This window comes from Lycorma delicatula, chromosome 5, assembly GCF_047948215.1.
Source record: "Lycorma delicatula isolate Av1 chromosome 5, ASM4794821v1, whole genome shotgun sequence".
Taxonomy (NCBI): Eukaryota; Metazoa; Arthropoda; class Insecta; order Hemiptera; family Fulgoridae; genus Lycorma; species Lycorma delicatula.
In genome coordinates, this window is record NC_134459.1 from 74249616 (window position 1) to 74272348 (window position 22733).

Consider the following 22733-nt stretch of genomic DNA (forward strand, 5'->3'; position numbering starts at 1 on the left):
GAGTTGTATAGTAAGAGAGTAGTCACTGAGTAATGACAGCCTGATAATTAATTGCAATAAATTACAATTCTCTAACAGCTCTATTTTTTGCTGTATGTTGCTTAAAGTAGTTCTAACTAACTTCAAATACAAATAAAGAACAGTTATGTAACGTGGTGACATAAAACAATATTGAGAGCTTTTATATAAGTAAAATATTCTTACTTTTTTTCTTATAAAAGACACAGAAATTAAAGGTTAAATATAGAGGAAAAGCTACAAAAATATTTTTATCACGTTTACGAATTTAACTAAAGGTTTTGATATTCGCGTAAAAAGTTATGTTAGTACAGAAGTTTAGCGAAAACAGTTTAAGTTTTAATTAAGCTAAAGTAGCCGTTAAAATTGTTTTACCTTCTTATAGCTTAATTTTATATAATAAAAGCATCTTTTTTAACTATTTTGAACTCATATTGCTCTTATTATGTTACTTTCTGTTCTCAAGAGGGATTTTAGTGAGTTAATATGTCTTACAGTGCGAGTTGTATTATCAGAAAAGATACGATTATTAAAATACCACCGTCACTGTTGCGTGATACGTAATAAAATTTTGGTATTGTTTGAAGGAAATCTCTTAGTATATTAAATAAAAAAAGAAAGAAAATATCTTTAATAGAAAGATTAATAAAACATAACTATTTTAGTGAATTCTAATATTTTGTTAATAACTAAAAAAATTAAAGAAATACTTTTAAAAATTCTATTTCTGAAAAATGAAATGTAACACAGTACAATGTTGAATAATTATAAGATTCAATGTTTTAATTAAATATAGTCTTACTTATTTGTAACATTTCCGTATTTATTGTTGTAAATTCCTTTATTATCAATCCGATAATCTTCGTCTATTTTATTTATGAAACAATTAGTTAAATATACTCAAATTAAATATCAAAGCGTTACAATTTTTTTTACAAAAGACCTTTTGGAAATATTGCACAATAATCTATTCGATCTGATATTTTTTTATTTATTTCTTAATCGTATGGTACATGACATTATTATTAACTTCACAAATTCATTACAAATTATCAGAAAGAGCAACAGAATTTAAGGAAAAGTGGTAGACCTCATGCCTAAAGAAGAACCTGTTTACCAGTTCTTAATGCCTTACTTTCCTTTCTTTTTCCTGTTTAGCCTCCGGTAACTACCGTTTAGATAATTCTTCAGAGGATGAATGAGGATGATATGTATGAGTGTAAATGAAGTGTTAGTCTTGTACATTCTTAATGCCTTACTAGAAAAAGAAAAAATAAAGCAACCTTTAATTATTTTTTTTTAATATTATTGCTTTTATTCATATAAAACATCTTATGTATTAAATAAAATTAATTTAATACATGGATTCATAGATTTATGTATTAAGAATGTTTAAGTAAAGTAAATCTCAAAAATACAATTGAATAGTTCATTAAATTTTTTGTCTTCAGTCATTTGACTAGTTTGATGCAGCTTTCCAAACTTCCCTATCTAGTGCTAGTCGTTTCATTTAGATATACCTTCTACATCCAACATCTGTAAATATTTGTTTTCAAATTCCAAACGTTGCCTGCCTGCACAATTTGTCCTATCTACCTGTCCTTCCAATGTTAAAGCGACTATTTCAGGATGCCGTAAGATGTGACCTATAAGCCCATCTCTTTTTTTAAATTTAAAGAATAATATTAAATCTTATTTTTAGCTTTTTTTTTGAAACCCAAGAATTCTTAAAACTTTTTAGACGAGAACGATGAACGCCTAATCTATTTTCATTAACTTTTAAGTAAATCAAATTATGCAAACAACTATCTTCCTTAATCAACCGTTAACAAAAGGTATAGCATTAAGCATTAATGTAAAAATAACAGTGAATGGATTTAGAATTTGAATTTTTATTTAATTAGATTGGATGTCCGTTTGTATTTATTATGATGTCAATAAAATTGAATTAATTGACCGTCAATAGAAATGTCGATCTGATACATCTTAGCTGTAGTGTTTTATTTAAGCAAAATTTTTGTTGTATGGTATTGCATCTAAAAAAAAGTTCCTTTCGGCACGCCGGAAGGCGTAGGTAGATTTCATCGGAGTAAAGAAGGGATAGGCGAACTCGGATTGTACCAGGTCGTATCAAACAATAATTTCCATGTTTTACGGACACTACGTATTCTCATTAGACTACAAACTATTGCTAAATTTATCAAGACTTCCGTATGATTTTTCCTGAACTGCTTGACAACACACCTATTTGAGGATTAGTGGGAGATTCTAGGTTTGTCTCTTTGTATTGATAAAAAAAATACAATGTTTTCAGAAAGTTTTATTGAAAAACATGTATAAATGTAACAACAATGAAGTTACGGAGATGATTTGAAAGTACAAAAGGGAACTATGATTTTTTTTTTGTTCTTTAAACCCCATTTTTTCACCCATCGGCCCTTTTTTAAAGAATAGTAGGAACTTTAAACGAGTTCAATATTTTACTTAATAAGAAAGTTATAGCGATAATTTTTTTTCGAAAACGCCCCCCCATGGCCCGATTTTTCCCATTAACGAACTCAACCGAGATTTTTGGTTGTTGTATTTTATATATCAATTTGAAAGTGATTGACGCAAAATTACAACATTATCCTGTCCACAAGAAAGTGAAATATATAATTATATATAAACTTTTTGACTGACGTGGTTTTGGGGTCTGGCGGATGTGAAACGCGAAGATATTTCGATATTTTCCGGAAGTCGAATCCGGTACCCATTACAATAGGTAGGTAGCTTTCTTATGAAATCTACCTAAAATTATTTAACTGATGAAAATGTTACAAATAATTTAAAAGAAATAAACATTAGTGTAAATAATACTATAATAAGAAGGTAGTTAGTTGGTTTTAAAATTCAATAAAATGATACTTATCACAATAAATATAATTTTTAACTAGATGATTTTATCCAGTTTCTTAAAAAAGATTGTATATCACTGACTAGTTGATACTTAATTAATTTTAACCAATTTGTAATGAGTACTAATTGATTTTTATCAAGTTACTTTTTTGTATTTTATGATTTTATAACTTTTTACTTAATGAATCTTTTTTCTACGTATTTTTATTGTAGAATCGATTTAGCTATTCTTCGGCTACAATCTACTAGATGGTTTTTTGAAAATAAAACGAGGAAAAGGTGCAGTGTTAGTAATTTTTAAATTATTCACAGCCAGTTTTCTTTTATTGTATACAAAATTTTCTGCAACATTCTTGAATGCTTTGGTAGAAATATTTGAAACATTTGAATTCAGTAGGATTCATTTTTATTCTTTTAACTTGTCTTAATTTGTCCCATCTTCTTGGATTTTTATTAGGTTTTTCTTGATAAGCACAGGTGCAAAATATTCAACCAATGTATATATTATGTTTCAGTTTATCTTAAGCTTTAAAAGATATGAAATCTTTAAAGATTGCAAAAAGATATACATATTTTTTTAAATATTTTATACGATAATACAGTTATAAGGAAAATTTTCATTTTGCGTACCTTGTCAATTGAGCACAGTTTATGTTGTTAGCTTAGCAATAACAGAATTTTGTTGGATTTTTTTTTTTTATATCTTTACTTCCAGAAGATTTTTTTTTTTTGTTTACATTATTTCACATAGTGAATATTTAAATAATAATATTCTTATGTGGGATCTTATTTTATATTTTGAATAATACGTCAAACCACTTTTCCGTACGCCCATTAGTATAAATTATTTCAGTATAAAATCAATTTTCTTCCATTGTAGAAAATATTTTTAATATCCACCAAAAATGTTTGTACACCTCAATGAAAAAAATTAAACATTTTTAATTTTATAAATTATAATATAAATGGTAGATTAAAAACAGACCAATATTTTATTTGGTTTATATCCATATAAAATTTATTTGCAATTGTTTCCAAAAAAAAAATAAATAAAAATAAAAAACCTCTCATCAACTTTCCTAAACCAGTCACTTATAAGTGACTGGTTTAGGAAGTGGCTGGGTTTTGCTGTGATTAAAACTACGTTTTTCAATGTTAAACTTAAATAGAAATAAAATGCAAATTTAATATGTTGATTTTAGTTTTTACTGATAAGACTGCTTAAGTGTTCTTTTTAGTGAATAAAATATAAGTTACAGTGACCGATAGGAAATTAAAAAGCTCTAAATTTTATCTAAATTTAATGAATATCACTTTTTAATTCTAAACTAACATCTGATAAATAGCTATTAGTGTTTTCACAAAACGTGTTTGTGCCTCTTACTTGAAAACTATTGACGAATCAAATTGTTAATATACTAGAGAAAGATATTGTCATATTTAATCACGACATTTAATTTCTTTTATGAAGGGAAGAAATAACTGTGTGATCATTTTCTTATGAATGCTTAGTGTTGTGTTTCTTAGAATTACCTGGTACATTTTCCTAATTAATGATCTCTCTAAAGGATTAAAATATACAGATACCGTTATATCTCTCAATGAAACGTTTTTGCGGGAAAAATTTAACTCTTCAAAACTTAAACGATGAAAAAAAATTTTATCAGTTGATATTTTATTATTAAAAACTTTTTGGGGGTATACAGCTAGTTAGAATTCTTGCCAACTTATTCTCTGTTACCAACCATAATTTGTTGAAATAAAAAAATGGTAAGTCCTAATTTTACTCATTTTTTGTACTCGTTATTTATTACAGAAATTAAAAATAAGAAATTTATTTCCAGTTTGATTTTGTTTTATGAAATTATTATTATAGAAAAATATCTTAAATATCTAACAACAAAACCGATTCAGTTGTTCCGTAATGCTAATAGATCCCGTTCTATATCTAATTATAAGTAATATAATGTTTTTTGTATTCAATTAATGTCATTATCTAGGGAATGCGTTTTATTAAACAAGGCTTTACCAAATATGAAATATTTTCTTAAAATTTCAACTTGTTATTAAGAAATATATCTGAAAAGATCCTTTGATCTAATTGATAAAAATTATCGAAAAGTGTTATCAGAATATTTACAAATTAACACTTACAGATTCAGTACATTTGAAAACTTTATTGCAACATAGGCAGTAAAATAATATCGATTAATTTGAGGAAATTTCACTTCATAAAAAAGAGATGCAATAAAATCGGCTCATAAAATTCCATTACAGTATGTTGTGCTGTCTGTTCATATTGAAACAAGACATTCTATAAATTTTACTAACCTATTCAACTGCTAAGTTAATACCTATACGTAATTTATCATTTCCAAATAGAAACTGGTTCAATAATTAAAACTGCTTTCCACGATATTTTATTTTAATATTTCTTATGAGTGGGATTCTTGTAAAACCAACTAAATGAAGTACAACAAGCTCCAATCCCGCCTGCTTTCTATAATAATAATAATAATTATATTCATCTTACAACAAGAAAGCGTAGTGAACAGAGCAAAAATATCACTTACAAAGATTAAATACCATTAATTTTTTGTGGGTTTGCATATACTGATGAGCAATATTTCACTGATGTGTTATTTCACGTCAGAGAAATATACAACAGGAAATTAATTAATTCATCGATTTCCTAGCGTTCTCACTTTCTATCGGTATTTGAACGGGTACATCATTCAAGTGATTTGTGGCATCAGATCTTCTACACACATTAAGGCACCCAGCACGCAAAAAATGTCCACCCTCATTTATTTATTTGACTTTGAACGTATCCAACATTTTATCATTTTTCCCCCTTTTCTTCTCCAAACATGGTTCAATACCGATTATTATCTGATTGGCTGGGCAATTGTAGTCATCAGCCTACTGGTTTCTCATTTAAATTATTTTCTGTTTCGATTTTCAGCCGGAGCCTTGTAATTTCATTACTTTATCATCAATAATCCTTTGGAGAAAGTAACTTAAATTGGATATATACTTGTTGAGTTGCATAAATTATAATTTTTTAAAATAAATCGTAAGCTAAAAGTGAACCCATTTTATAATGTTAATTTACTAGAAAGTTTATAAATTTATTATTATTGCATTCCGGTTTTCCATTAATCATAATTTTCCATATATTTTTGAAATTATTATTCTGGATATCTTTAAAATGATAGGTTTTTATCTCTGTAAAGGCTCTTTTTTTCAAATTTATCCTAACTAACCATTTACAAGAAAAGAACAGTATTACTTTCGGTCGCACGAAAGGATTGGAAGATAAAATTGAATTTTCTTTACGTTTTCAGGTACGGGCAGGGGAAAACCAATAACTTAAAATGTTATATATATATATATATATATATATATATATATAAAATCTTTGGCAAGAGAATCTCCAAAATTTCTTAATCAAATTTACTAAAGTTTAGATATGCAGTAGTATTTTATCTGAAGTTGTGCATGTAAGAACTGGATGAAGATTGATTGAGTCGTTCTTGAGTTACGCTCAATTTAAGGTCGACAATAGACAACATAACCTCAATTTGAGGTCATGTTGTCTGTTGTCGATCTTTGATTGGTATATTTTTCATATGCGCTTATGCAGTGAGTCACATTGAGTGAGTTTAAACTTAATGCTTGTGTCTAGGATGTACTCGTTAATCAGACGTTTTTAGTACGTTGTATTCTACAACTTTTTGCATTTCTGACTCGAAAAAATGAGGGCGTCGAAAACGAAATGTCTATTTTTTCCCCAGAACTGTGCAAGAGTTTTATTATTTTTAATTTTATTTTACTACCCTCTCTCCGAAAATATTTGAGCAAGTATAACGAATATTGTATTGCGTAATGTTATAAAAAACTAAAGTTATATTTTCTTTATTAAAATGCTAACATTTATAACAAAATAGTAATTTAACATAAGATCTTTTGAAAAAGAAAATAGCTTCAACTGATGAAGTAACCACCATATAGTTTGTTTAGTAGTTTAAACGTTACTGGTGAAGCACTACTCATCATTGCAAATTGCAATGGGAGACTAATATTTCAAAATGAATTTTTCTCAAACGAGGTTTATATTCTTTTGACTAAATTATTGATTGCCACTCTTTGCCTTTTATAATATTATGTTTTTAGCATTATTTTCATCATCTTAAAATTGTTTTTACCGAATAGTTAAAGAATAACTTTTTTACACTTATTATTAATATGATAAGTTTTATATGAATTTGATAAAAATTATTAAATTCACTATCATCTACAATACCGAATTTCAATTCATAATTTACCACAATAAAAAATTTCAAAAAAGTTATCAAAATCATCATTTTCAGTTCCTTTTAATCCAAGTTCCTCGGGTTGGACTTTCAACAAAACTTTTCCACCTGCCATGATCCATGACAACATCCCCTCTTTTGTGAACTTCCACCATCACCTTATTTATTCATTTGATTCTCAGTCTAAACCTTGGTTTTCTATCTGTTTCCTCTGCATACAACATCCTGTTTGGTCATCCTCATTCATCCTTTCAATATATCCAAACTACCTGGGCTTTGATCTTCCAATTGACTCGATAAGGCTTCTCAATTTCAGTTCCTCTCTAATCATACCTACTCCTTACCCTATCCCTTTTTGTCTTCCCTAGTATGTTTCTCTTAAATTTCATTTCTACAGCCTGTACTCGTCCCTCCATCTTTCTGCCACGTATCCAGGTTTCTCCCGCGTGCTTAAGAACTGGCACATTAAAAATCTATTTAATTAAATAATCGCATAAATCTATTTATTAAAATCAAAATGTGTTATTTTACTACATCTTACTAATACTTATCATTTCTATATAAATATTTTTAGGAACTTCAAATTAATCGATTGCCAGTTTTTTTATCGTAATCTAGCTACAAAACTTAGCAAATTATGCTTAGTAGTTAATAGAATAAATATAAATAAGAAAATCAAGGAAGGTTCCACGTCATTTTGGCAACATTTTTTTATCTCAAATTGAGCTTCTGACAGAAAGTTTAATTTTTAGTTATCCTAAAATAATATCATATTACGCTTAATAAAAAATATTATCAATAGTTTATATCTAATTTTTATTATTTTTTTTTTTTTTATTATTAACATTTGTAACTTTTGTTGTTTTATTTTTGCTTCTTCGTTCTTGACACGACTTAAGGAAATTTTTTATTGATATATAATTATACTAAAAATAGGATTTCAGTTCGCTATATCCTAATGTACTTTCTCTTTCAAATTAGTTTTATTAGAGAATTATATAGCTTTAGTAGATTTGCAATAATTTATATCCAGTTGAAATAAGGGTGTTGATATGTTACATTGAGATTTAACACCGCTGTGTAACGTTATACTTTACAAAATATGCGTTGTTTGTGAACAGAAAAGTAGGTTGAGGGTAGTAAAGAGTAGAGTAAGTAATAATACTACTAGTAGGTATGTCCAGTATACATAGGGAAAGTACGGAGTGGTCGGTAGTAAAAGAAGTAAGTAAGGGGTGAATCGTGAGTCTCTAGTACCAGATAGAGACAGCATGAGCCTCTTAGGGAAGGTGTTGGGGGATTTCCTTTGGCAGGGCTTAAGGCTTTGCTTTACTTGGTTGGTGTTTCTGCAGCTGCCGTGCTGTCCTATTTGCCAGTTTAATAATTCACCTTGCAGTCCCTTTCAAATTCACCTCGTCCTTCTTTATCCTTAAATATACAATCTATATAGTTTGTACTACGTATTATATATATATATATATATATATATATATATATATATATAGAATGAATTGTATAATATTAAATTAAATCAAATAAAATAAATTAATATAATAATAAGTTCAATATCATTTTTTGTTATTTTTATATTACAAAAACCTTGAATTCAGAGTAGAAATCGTATTTTATATATATTATCATTAGCCCCAGTTTCGTGATCACAATTACTCCTTTTTTTTTTGTTTTATAAAAAATACATTGCGAGTTACTTAACAATAAAAATTACAATTTACTTATAGTATTAATAGAAGTGAAAATAACTCAATAATATTTTATGATAATATGAAAATTAAAATAAAATATAAATAAATTTGATTTATTTTGAAATGATTTGTAAATATCCAATTGTCGGAAATATAAAATAATAATAATACTAATAACAACTAAGTAATTTATAAAGAATTAGGAAGAAAAATTGAATCGGTCGTTTTATAAATTATGCCTAGTACCTTAATGCGTCTGAAATTTAATATAATTTTATCCCCATCTCAGTTATATTATATGCTATGTTGTTAAAGAAACGTAAAACGGTAACAGCGTGGTATGTACTGTGCAGTTTATTCGTGAGGAAAAGGGTTTTTACTAATATTTTTTAAGAGACGATTGGAGAAGGGTGGTTGATTAAATCTGATTGATGCCAAAACCATGATTGCGTGACCTCCACACCCTCTGTTCTTACTCTTACCTACAAAAAAAAAGTACAAAAAAAACCCCAACAACCCTCTATTCCGCATCATAACATTGTAATTATCAAGTCAACCTTCATGCATTATAATAGAAACTCGTTCAACAGTTTTACTTTTTCGCTACCACAATTTAATTACGATATTTAAAATATTTTAATTTATTTCAAACATTTTGTTATAATCTATGTATAGATTAATAGCCCGTTTCCCTCAGTTTTCATGTATTTATTTAAATCATCTGTTATATATCAAATCATTCATGAATATTTTTCACAAAATCTTCATTTATAAGTTTTACGAGTATATTTTTAATGTTGCTGTTGATTTATTGTTTTAGAGTAAAAATGTTTTTTAACTTTTAAAGTAAACTAAATTCTGATATAAAACTATTTCATGTAGACGATAATTATCAAAATATGAGATAGTGTTCTCTAAAATTATAAAAAATAAACCTGACTGGGATTACATCCTGTTTGTCCACTACATTAAACAAACTGAATGATTTTATAAAAAATAAACAACGAATATGTCTCCATTCAAAAATAACTGTAACTCAACCTTCATCAACGGACTGAAAAAAAGTTCCCATCCAATAATGCTAATGTAAATAATAACTTTGAAATTGTGAACGTGCAAAAATGTACCAAATCTGAATGAACTTGAGAAATATGAAATGGATAAATCCACTAAAACACAAAAACGCGTTATATAAATGAATATATTATGGACAAATTAAGTAATTTTAAAATTATTTTTGTTACTTAGTTCTAGATCCTAAAAAAAATCATGAATAACTTCACTGATTTGACAGTATATTAAATGCTAAGTGGTATAATCTCACCTTTACGTATCGGGTACCCGAAAAAAATAAAAAAATCCGCTTTATACATATACATGTAATGTATATTACAACCTAATAGTGATATTCAGGATGAGGCCTTTATTTTAAGCTGTGCATCATCGAAGTAGTTATGTTTATATTTATGATCATTTATATTTCTAATGTCATTTTTTCCTGTTACTATTTTTTTCTTTTTAAACTGAGTTTATATCCTGTACATTTTCATGATGTCTAGTTCATTACCAGTTCGACTTTACCAGTGCTTATGCTAAATTTGATTTACTGTCGATGTCTTGAATGTAATTAAGGGAAAATTTTTTATAACTTGATTATTGTGGTGAAATTTACTTATAGTTTCTATTCTACGAAACCGATTGTAAATATTATTTGAGATATAGAAAAAAAAAATTATATTATAAAATTTAAAATGACAAATGTGTGTATTTTACTACATCAAAGTATAAAGTCCAATGTTTTTTGAACGTTTTAATGAAACATAATATGAATACTATTTACAGCCCTACAAACGTTAAAATAATAATCTGACTTACTCCACGTTCAGGAGTCGCTTCCTCGGCTCTTGTTTTTCTTTGGCACAGGTAGACAAGTGATTGAATTTTTTCTTTTTGTACGAGATCATTGTCTAATGTGGTCGTTACAAACTGAACTCTTTATTATTTATTGTTAGTTTAATTTCATGGAGTAGCATGACGTTTTAAACGCTTGCGAACAAATCATAGGTAGTCCATTTAGGAATAGTTGACGACTAATATTACGAACTGAACGATTTGGACTGTGCTGGAATGACAGTCAAATTCTTTCTTTGTCTTCGGCACTTGTTTAAGGTCTACCTGGTGAGTGTCCTTTCAAAACGCTTCCGGTTTCCAAAACTTGTTCACACCACTTACTAAGACCTTTTTCAGTCAGGCAATTTCTACGAAATATTCTCGTGTAATTTCTTTGTTCGACAGTTACTTATTTTGCTTCTGCAAACCAGTTTCATGCTGTGAAACGGTAACGTAGCTGCTATCTGAGGAGAGCGTGCAAACTACAACTTAATTCTCTCTTCGACAATACGCATGAAACACTATTGAACGCTTCAAAGCATTGAGTGAGATCATTATTTCTTTAATCGCTTTATGTTGTATTTTGATTAATCTTGTTTTTAAAATTAATTGTTGTAAGTTAATCATTAAAAGTGATAGATTCTAATCCTACCCGTATTTCCTAATGGGAGTTCAGCAGTTGTCAATGTTTTGAAAAAAGTAAAATATGTTTTTTTACCTAAAATTTGGTTGTTCAAAATCTGTTCTGTAATCTATATGTAGTTTTCATCCCTAAACATTGTGAGCTAATTAATGGTGTAAATTAGTTTTTTCATACTTTGTTCATCAAACATAGATTGAATCTATGTTTGATTGTCATTTATCGGACATGACAGTTCACAGAGTTGTTTTTTTGTTAGTAAACCATAAATAACTTTATATTTGAAAAGAAAATATTGCCTTTCAAAATCTTAACATATTTTAAGGAACTTAAGTAAAAGTTCCATAAAATACATCAGTTAGAACAGAAATATGAAGTTTTAATTCGTGGTGATTTTTGAAAATGTAGATAAATAAGTTTATATACTTTTAAGTTATTATTTATGACCTACACTTTTACTGATGAACATTTTAATTTGTGATATACTTTTTTAACAAAGACGAATATTAAAATAATTTTTTTTATATTTTATAAATAATTTATTATGTAAAACACTGTTGATTTTGTATTAAAAGCAATCATTCGTTTTATAGATGGATACTAATTGATATTTAAAACAAACCTATTATATTTAAATTATAAACTTTTTCAAATGTATAATCTAACACACGATGAACTAAATAGTCTGCACACTGACTCAAATTATTTTTGACAGTGCTAATACCTTCAATTCGAAAATTAGTATTATATAATTTTATAATTATATAATAATAAAAAGGTTTTATGTTGCTAGTTTTGTTGAATTAGACGGTATCAGAGGAATTTCAATAGGGATAATATTTGACTCTGATCTGCTACGGTTTGCTAGCAGTATAAGCTGGAAATATGTATCCTTATTTATTTATTATAATCTGGTATTAATTATGCTTGAATTAATGGATAGCAAATTAATTATCTAGATATATGTAACTTCTTTAAAAATATTACATATATATTCAGATCTAATCAATCCAGTTTTATATAATTATTTGATTTACTAAAATCAAATATGAAGCTTATAACTGTATTTTATTTTTGTCATATGAAGCAATAAAAATATAATTTCAAATGCTCTAAGAGTATTGTAATCTACTGCTTAATTTAAAGGCAAAATTTTGGTAAATAAAGAAGATAAATGTTGATAAGATTTTATTCAACATCTCCTATACTTAAATAAGATAGCATTGATTCTCTACCAAAACGATGTATTAATGATTTGCTTTGCTGCATAACCCAATATTTCTTACAATTTGATGCGTATATATTACCTGAGGTTCAAGAAACGCTTGTATTTACTTATAGTAATGATGTTCACTAAACATAAAATTCCTTTGTTGAACAAAGTGAAGATGTCACTTATGGAGCTAAACGCCTTCTGCATTTCAGCGGGCTTAGCATACCAATATGCAACAATATATTTGAATCGGTGAAGAAATAAACTGAATCTCACTTCGCTCGTGACTTTTCTTAATAAGTTTGACATAGGGTGTTTGCTATATTGAAAATGGCTGTGCAAGTTTCGAGAATGGCTTGTGACTTATATTCTAACGTCTATAACATTTTACATTCCCGGTGAATATACACAGAACAGCTATATTAAACAGGAAAGTATGGTGATGATATAAAAAATTGGGTATCCGGTTTTGGGCAAATCGTCCAACTAGTTCATTTACACCAGCGGTTCTCAATATTGTGCCCGCATGCAGTATATGAGCCCTCGGAGCTATTTATATGCGCCCGGAACAGTATTAAAATAATGAAAAATATTAAATTTTAAAATTCAAGAAAATAAATAAAAAGTTACTTTAGTTTTTATAAAATCTTGCTAGTGAGAAACTCACTAAACTGGCTACACTGACCGCCTATTACAATCATGTCTCCATCGACGTCTTTGTTGTATTAGTAGTATGGAATTCGTTGCCACCGCGTGCTGTTGTCGCAATCTCGTACTTTTGTCATGACATGTTATCGATGTGTTGAGTTTTTTGAAGTTATATTTCTTTTTCGCGATTACGGAAAAAATATGAGAATTTTAGTATGAGTGCACACACGGTCACGCGAAAAACATAAATATAATGAAGTAAGCAGTTAAACAAAGTTTAGTTTGTATATAATCTAGCTAAGTTCTCTCGTAAGAGACCGAAAGGATAACATTTTATATTGTGAATATAATTATTATTCATATAACCTTAATAATAATTACTTTAATATATAACTCTTAATAATTATTTTTCTGTACATAAATATCAATAAGTGTTTCAAGATTTGAGGTTAAGTCTCTGTAAGCGTTATTCGTTGTTAGTAAAATAATTATTAATTTAATAATAATAATAAATTTTATAGTTACTATATATTTTTAAAATAGCATACGTCCGATAACAGTTTGATATTTTTTAACAAAACTTAAATTATTAATATAAAACACAGTTAAAAATATGTACATAAAGATTTCTAAAATGTCTACAAGTAATTTTTTTTAATTAACTTAATATTCATCCTTGCTATTTGATTAATTTATTTGAAAATTTAATATACGTACTATAGTACAGTTTCTACTTGCACGTTCGTTTATTATTATTTTTTTTGTTTCTTAATTTAAATTTTTTTAATATGTAATTTTATTTTAATTTTAGTCTTCATTTTAGTCTTCAGCATTAGCTAAAACTAATGCTGAAACCTTTTAGTCACGCCAAAAAAGCATAATTTCACACACGCCTAGATAAGTACACGCACCCGTTTAGGAGAATAAAATTTAATCAACTAAAATCGGGATTATCTACCCAGCAAGCATTTTTTACCAGCCATACAAATAAAACAAAAATGCCACTATTGCTTCCATCAAAATTTCTTATTTGTTGGCAAAAATACATTTTTAGGAAGTGAACTAATTAAGGAGGCATTTCTGTTTGAGCCGATTCGTTATTTGAAGGATTTTCTGGGAAGCGAAAAATTATTTGAGCAATATAATATTTACCGTTAACAAACGATACAAGCACAAGAAAAATCCAACGATTTCAACAGATTTACTAAGTCAATTGAAAAATGATTTGGAAGAATATGAATATTTCTCATTACAATTAAACGAATCAATAGATATATCAGGTAGAAAAATTGTCAGTAATGATAAGAATGGTACTCAGTGATATTAGTGTGAAAGAAGAACTATTAAAGTTACTATCAATGCAAGAGCGAACGAGTAGTGAAGATATTTATAAAATCTTTAAATATTACTCGACAGAAATTAATATGCCTTTGCACACGTTATCAGCAATTATTACTAATGGTGCACCAACAGTGGTGGCTGCAATAATGGATTTACTTTTCATCGCAAGAAAGATTAATCCTTTCCGAATATTATGTGTTATCACTGCATTATACATCAAGAATCATTATGTGCAAAAATATTCCCTTAAAATATGTTATTAATGTAATTGTTAAAATAATTAACAAAATACAAGGAAATCCTTAACACATAGATCGTTTAAAGGTTTAAAGCCCTTTTCGAAAAGGACGAATTTTCACAAGCTGACTTTATCATCCATACAGATATAAGATAGTAAAGGCAAAGCATTAAACCGATTTTTTTACCTTTTGGAAGAGATAAAGATATTCCTTATTTTAAAAAAATCAAACGTTTCCATAATTATCAAAAAGAGATAAAGATATTCCTTATTTTAAAAAAATCAAACGTTTCCATAATTATATAACTTATAATGGTTGATAGACTTGGCTTTTTTAACTAACATATGTGTAAAATTGAACTGTTTAAACCTGGTTATCGAGGGGAAAAAATAAACATTTAGCTGAAATTATTAACTATAAAAGCATTCAAAGACAAAATACAGATTCGGATAAATAATTTTTCGGTAAATTCTCTTGTACATATTCCAAGGATGAATATAATGATTCGTTAAAATAATTATGACGTAACATTATTCATCATTCATCTTAAAAAGTTTTAGAACAGTTTGAAAGTAGATTTCAGCAATTTAGCATTATCGAACCCGTGGGTACATTATTTTGTAAATCCTTTTACTGTACAAGTAGACATTACTGAAATTGCTAAATCTTTATCAGAACTTCTTCAAGAAGAAACATCGAAACTTCAAGAAGAAATTTTAGATTTTCAGAATGACATAATAATAAAATCTCACGATATGGATGAAAATTTTTGGGAGTTAGTTGACCAAAAAAAATAATCTTTTGAAAAAAGGAGCCTACAAAATCAAATCCTGGTTTGGTTGCACATTTTTGTGCAAAACTTTATTTTCCACCATCAATATTTAACTTGCTAAGGCCAACCTTAATGATTGCTTACGATTCGGATTATCATCTTACACTCCCAACTAAGAAAAATTAGGAAATGAAATACATTGTCAAAGATCGCATTAATTCGACTTTTATAATAAATATATAATATGTTATAGTAAATATGTTACAAAATGTTTGTTGTAATAAAGGAAACAATACTTTTTTATTTATTTATTTTTTAATCCGATTGCACCTGCCACTATTTTTTGTAATCTCAAATGGCCCAGGGCGCAAAAAGGTTGAAAACCCCTGATCTAAACCAACAAAACATATGTATTTATGTACTTACGTACGTGAAAATATGTTTTTTTGTTCATTAGTTCTATCTCAGTCTGTTTAAAGATTTATCAAGAATTTTTTGAAAGTTTGTACTTCATGTATAGAACTATCAAGAAATGTTTACAATTTTTTTAATTATTGATCCCGGACGTAAAATACAGAAACGGTTTTGAAAGTTTTCTTATTTTAGTCTTTATTAAAGGGGATGTTAGATTTAAAAAATACCTCTTTATTTTTTTAGAATATATACCTCTATAAAAATTTATTCCCCACCACTACAAAATATGTTGTTGTTTTTTTTTTTTTTTTTTTTTGTTTTTTAACTTTAATATTTTTCATTTTTGATATTTAATAGCTGAGAAAGTCGTGCGATATTTTTTTTCTTCTTCGTGCAATAATTTGCCAGTTTTATAAATTGAAAAATTAATGATAATTTATAGGTAACTACTGTTATACTCGTTATTATTTATTGTAAAAAACGTTTTTCAATAAATAATAATTCAATAATAACAATAAAAAGAATATGAAAATATATCAGAAGATATTTAATGAAATAAAATTTTATGTACTTTTTATTTCAAATAATGTGTATATGTAAATGAATAGGCGTACGAGGAAGTTACGTAGTGTCCACATCAGAATTTTTAATCTTTTTTACAGACTGGTTTTTCTCTGTACCATTCTAACATCAGTTGACTACCTTAAAATCATGGTAGTGTTGCTGAAATTTTCATTTCATAGTTCTTTAATTATGTATATTTAAAGATTTTAGACAGCCTTATCACGAACATTATACGAGTATATTAAAAACAATTAATGAGAAATATAACTTTTCTTGAAATTAAATTATTATTTATAAATTATATTTTATTACATAAGTTATTATAATTTCTATTTAATAAAAAAAAAAAAAATACAAAATGAATTAAAGAAATTACAAAAAAACAATAAGAAAAATAACCATTATAGAAAAATTAATTAGTAGGCATGGATTTCTTACCATCAAATTATTGAATAATTATATTTATTAATATGAGAAAATAAGTTCATATCTATCATAAGGGTATAAAATAAATGTAACTCTGTATGAAAATACATGACATACATACACATCGACTTATTGGAGTTTTCGTACTGGAATTCACTTATGCATAAATTTTACCATCCTCACGACCGACTGCTAAAATATGCTGTTAATTCATCAGTCTTCTACTACATTTAATTTGTCTTCAAATAAGATAAATGTACCGTGAGTTAACATAATGCTGTAATGAATTTTCTTCGATAGGTTCAAAGATGTTTAAATATGCAGTTTATAAATTAGTAATATAGAACTTAGCATTCTATTGAAAATATGTGGAATTAACTGAGATTTAATTGTTATATTTTAACATTTATGTACGGTTTAAGTTGTTATGAAATTAATGTATAAATCAAACTTACCATGACGTAACAGGGTAGAAAATATGAGTAATTCATACTCGTACTTTAAATATGAGGTGCAAATACTGAAAAAATAAACAGTGTTTCCTAACTTTAATTTTAATCCTAAATTATCACCTTAAAAATTAAATTTTAAAATAAATATTTCATTTATTACATCTCGATCAAAATTAGCGATGTCTGTACTTGGAAGAGGAAAATTCAATTAATAGTTCTCATTCAATTGTTATTATTGGTTTTATCTAATTTTTATATTTGTAGATGTTTTTAAAACATTATTCACTTTTTTATACCGTATTACACTAAATTATTTCTAGAAGTTACCTGGAATAAAAAGCGACAAATAGTTATTTGATAGGAGAAAATTAAATTTAAAGGAACAGTGAATTTAATTTGGTTTTTCAATTTCAGTAAATTGTTTTTTCGTTTTTTTTTTTAGATAGACCAATTTTTAGTTTGGTTTTTTACTTTCAGTAATTTGATTTTTTCGATTTGGTCAATATTGCGTTTCATTTTTGTTTTATTGTATGGTGAAAATAAGTTTATAAAAACTAAATTATAAATTGATTCATAAAAAACTATTCGTACGCTATCTAGATATATGAATTCTTTTTTTTTGTTTAATTATTTAATTTTACTCTTTGACTGCATTTTTAATAATGAAAGCTAACACGTTAACATTATTATATTTCAATATGCATAATTTTATGATCCGATTTTATATTAAAAAAGAATATTATGTCTTGTAGTATACGTCTGATAACTGAGCAAGAAAATTGTTAAGCTCAAATAGACAGCAAGATAAGAAAAACAGAATTTTCAGACTAAATAAGAATAATTACTTTTATTATTTTAAATTAATATATATTAAACAGATCAAACTGCTTGACAGCAAATAGATATCTTAATTTTATCTCGAGAATAAGTTTAAAATTTCAGATTTTTGTAAAACATTTGTATTGTTAGTATTTGAAAATGAAAACTATTTTCAACTATTATTCCGGTACCCTTAATTTTTTTTACCGGATTGTTTAATTTTCACACGATTCTAATTTACTGTAAACAAGTAAATTTTAATGCAAAAAAAATTACATGCATAGAGGTGTTTTCATTGAAATCCCTCAAAGAACGGTATATGCATACATATACTAAAAATTATACGTAAATATATACTAAACACAAATAAGTACATACAGTGATGAGTCCAAAAAACAAAGATCAAAGTAAAAATTCAGAACATAAAAAGCAAAGAAAGTTTCATCAATCACACAAAGAATAATTAACAAAGAAACAATTAAAAAATAAAAACCAACAAAAGTAAGCAGCGAAACAAAATGAAGAATTTTGACAATGCACAACACTCTAGGGTAGCTGATTCACCTCAAAGTTCGGAGAACTTAAATTAGAAATTAGAGAACTTATATAAGAACAAATCTTATATATGAAGTCGCTTTAGACTCCTAACGTCCTCCTTCTTATACAGGAGGTTAACCGCTAGCTAGTTCACATGTTTGTTTAGTATCATTTCTTATCTCGTACCGAATTGCCGAATCTCCTCTTAAACGGTAGGCAATCCTAGATAATCATGTATTTTAGTGTTCTTCGAAAACCACATCGCTTCTGTTATATTTCGCAATAGTTTGTTCTGGATTCGCTGTACCACTTCGATGTTACTCTCACTTGTCGTGCCCCATAGTTTGTTTCCGTATTTCCAAATTGGTTTCAGGACCGCTGAATACATTAATTACGTTAGATAATGATAGTCAAAACCCCATTAAGTTAAACTCCCGGGCAGATACCCCTCCTCATCTCAAATGTCACATGTGTAGACCTAGCCCTCATCTGCCACCTAGTAAGCCACTCGTTTATTAGATCCAATCCATTTTGTAGTTTAGAAGAAGCTACGATAGAGTCAGCATCTACAGCCAGGATTGCCGTGTCATCCGCAAACGATTCAACTGTGATGTCCTTTGGAGTTGGGAGGTCGCAATGAAGAACGAGTATAGAACTGGTCCCAGAACTGACCCTTGAGGAACATCCGACCCATTATAAAAGAAGTTAGATAAGTCTTGATTGTACTTCACCTGGGGAAAACGTCCTTCTAGGTAGCTGTGTAAGATCAATACGGTCGAGGAAGACTCCTTTTTCATTCAGTTATTAAAAAAAAATATTATTAATTATAATAAATTACCTGTGGGAAATATTAAAATGAAAACATGATTGGTCTTTTACAAGATATATCGTAGTATGTCGTGGATAGTTGCATATCGTTTAATTGAAAAGTGAAAGTTTGATGAATTAAGAGTTACACAGTAAACTCAACTGGACGGCATACTAACGTAATCCTTTTAATTATTAAATGGAATTAAAAAATTTAATCAATCAATGATAAGGAATAAAATAAATATGTGATAAGATTTTAAGAAAATCGTTTAAATATTTCTATAATGATATGAACGCTTCTCGTAAATCCTCAAAATACATCAACTAGCTCCGTCTAAATTTCTGTAATCTATTTTTTTAACGTTTACCGTTCCATAAAAATAATATAAAATATTTAGTTACATAGAATCAGAAAATCATAGAATCATTAGTTAAAATCAAAAAGAATTTGTGAATTTTTTAAAGATAATCCATTACTAAATTAAGAATTAGTTAATGATTCATCGGTTTGAATAAGTGAAGGAGTAATAAATTTCAAGTTATACCTTGTAGGAGTATGTAGATCATGTGCGTGTGTGTGAATATAAATAACGTAGTTTATCATAATAAGTATAACATTAAAAACTCATCAAATATGCCAAACCAATAAGATTTTTAATTTTTATGTGAAATTTGATAAATGAGTTCAGTTAATTGGCAGTCGAGTTTCAACGGCCATCTGCAATGTTTTATGTTTTCTTCCAGTGTATTATGAAATTTAACAAAATTAAATAAATTATCACTGATAGAATTTTTTTCTTTTTTTAGTTGCACAGAATATTACACGTAATTATAGTATTAGCGTTTCTTTTTAGAAATTTTAGGGACATCGACTCCTGCTGTGGTCATTAGTCCATTTCCACATAAAAAGAAACTCTTTCTCTTCCCTATAAAAGAGCACTAGCGACATAGACAGGGACTAATGTTGTCAAAAAGAGTATCTAAAAATATACTTATCAGCGGTTATTAAAACTCCGAAAACACAACATAAAAAGGGTGTAAAGGCTCTTTCTATTTTAAATACATTCTAACCATTTTTACAAAATATTTTTTTCACAAACAATCAAAGAACACTTCACTGTCATTGAAATCTTAAAAGACACATTGAAAATACTCTGAAACACAGGTTGACAAGAGTGGTCACTTGAAAGCTACTCTTGTCATTAAAACACTTGTCACTAACACATTACTACACTTAAAACAAGTTAAAACTACTTAAATCACTTCATAATTTCTATCGAAATTTTTCCAAAATAAATATCAAAAAAACAATTCAAGTAACTTATATTAAGCATAAAATTAATTTATAAACAGATAGAAAACTGCTTTTCTTTAAATTTTATCATCTAGGTTTACCCTTAGGCCATCCTTCCTCTTTCTTTTCTACATTTTCCTGTAGGCCTCGATTCGAACTCCAAGTTGTCTTAGGCCTTGGAAATGGATTTTTCTGATCCTCCGCAGTAAATCACGGAGGATCTCATGCTGCCGGCATTAGATGATGTCAGCTCCGATACGCTGCGGTCAGCAGCGTATCAGAGTCAAGACACGATTCGCTACCCGCTAAAATTTGTGGAGCGGTTGAAGTACCCACCTTCTCATTTAAAGGCTTCATGTCTTCGGAGCCTCCATCGTTCGACGATCAAAGTCCTCTTTTTCTAGTAACTTTTTTTTTTGGCGTCTCAATTCCCAGTTTGGAAATTTTTTGTATTCAACTTTTATCGTATGTACATTTTTTGGTAATTTCTTCTGCAATTTAGCCTCTGTATCCTTGGCCTTTTCATTGGCCGAAGGCTCATTCGTGATTTGTGTTCAATCTCTGATTTGGAGATATCTTCTTTCTTTTGCGTTGGTTTGCAACAGTTCTCTCTTCATGGTCGACTCTTCAATTTTTCATCAATGATATGTTCGACCATCCTAGTTAGAACTGGTACCAGTTGCGTGACTACATTCTTAAAAGGAGTCTGCAGCAACCTATGCATAAGACGCAGTCCTATGTGTTCTGACGAGTACAATTTTTCTAGCTTTATAGTAGGTGACCTTTTGTATTGTCTTGACCCCTTGAAGAACTAATTAATATTATTTTTATTATTATTATTATTATTATTTTAAAATATACATACAACAATTGTTTGTTGTAAACATATTAACTGTTAGCAATGTTCTGTTATTTCTTTATCAGGAGTGCCTAATTTCTCGCTCTGAGTTCTGTCTTTTCGCCTTAATAAGTTAAGTAATCTTAATAATGATGTCAACAACAACAATAAAATAAAAAAGTTAAATATCCCTTTAGAATATTACTTCAAAATTTTAATTTAAAATTTTGAAAATAGTATTAAGCTTGTTCTAAATTATTTTGCGAGAAATAAAATTATTCATCTATTTTTTATTATCCATTTTAAGTGAACTAAAATAAAATTTACTTTAAAATCTTATAATATTGCCTTTCAATAAAACGCACGATTGTAGGTAGATTAAATTAACATTCATGGTTTTATAAATTTCTATTTTCATGCTATTCTACTTCATTAGAGTTTCGGAAAGGTTATGTTGTTCTGGGAATTGGTAACTTAGTTGTACCGATCCGATCTTGTTCGGCCTGAAGGTATAATATGATAAGGTATATTACGTACGCCCTCTCTGTTTACATTATTCACAAGGGTATTATAACTAATTCAATTCATTTTTTTTTTGTTTTTTTAAAATTAATTTTGAGTTGTATTATTTATAAAGTAAAATTATGATAAATTTAACTTTCATACTATCAAAATTATCAGAAATATTTTAATCAGATTTGAATTTATTCTTAAACCTTTTATTCAATCTGAAGCTAGAGTATGATTATTTTCTTGCTACATAAATCATTCATAAAACCGTAAATATAAACGGTATCCGCGATTTATGGGCTTTGGATTTTACTACAAAGAAATCTTATCTTCATTAAAACTAAAAATTCTCAGGATATATATATTTTTTTTTTTATCCGGCTAATCATGA

At 27.7% G+C, this 22733-nt stretch overlaps 1 protein-coding gene across 1 annotated transcript in view; it reads left to right on the forward strand.

The window, feature by feature from the left end:
- LOC142324456 (nucleolysin TIAR-like) overlaps window positions 1-22733 on the forward strand; it is a 1191620-nt gene that overhangs the window by 433810 nt on the left and 735077 nt on the right. The gene's annotated exons all lie outside the window — the stretch shown is intronic.